The sequence below is a fragment of the Myotis davidii genome, unplaced genomic scaffold, assembly GCF_000327345.1.
Source record: "Myotis davidii unplaced genomic scaffold, ASM32734v1 scaffold2040, whole genome shotgun sequence".
In the NCBI taxonomy this organism is placed as follows: Eukaryota; Metazoa; Chordata; class Mammalia; order Chiroptera; family Vespertilionidae; genus Myotis; species Myotis davidii.
This window is the reverse complement of record NW_006292920.1, coordinates 344,830-345,311: the sequence shown is the minus strand read 5'-3', so window position 1 is coordinate 345,311 and position 482 is coordinate 344,830. Positions and strand designations below refer to the sequence as shown.

At 43.2% G+C, this 482-nt stretch overlaps 1 pseudogene; it reads left to right on the top strand.

Annotated features, from left to right (window-relative positions):
* The window catches only part of LOC102774691, a 1,069-nt pseudogene extending 883 nt beyond the window's left edge, over positions 1-186 (top strand).
* The last annotated feature ends 296 nt before the right edge of the window (positions 187-482 follow it).

Here is a 482-nt window from a genome sequence, read left to right as displayed (position 1 = left end):
AAAGCAGATGAGAATGGGGTTCCAGGCAAGAAGCCTGTGGTCGGGAAGAAAGGAAAGAAGGCTGTTGGCCTGAAGAAGCAGAAGAAGCCTTTGGTGGGGAAAAAGGCTGCAGCTACCAAGAAACCAGCAGCTGAGAAGAAGCCTGCAGAAAAGAAACCCACCACAGAAGAAAAGCCTGTGGCATAAACTTACATTTGTTTATTCCATAATGGCCAAATCACTTCGGACAGCTAATTTTCAATAAAAATATGATCAAAGGCAAAAAAAAGAGAGAGAAATAAGTGCTCAATAAATGTTTGTTAAATATAATTGGTCAGAGTAAATGGAAATTAAAATACCCTCTATGACCCTATAGGGCCTACAGTGTGACTCTGTTCATTGGAGTGTTGTTCAATGTACCTGAAGGCTGTGGGTTCGATTCCTGATCAGGGCACAAGTCTAGTTTGTGGGTTCGATCCGCTGTGGGGGTGCATATGGAGGAG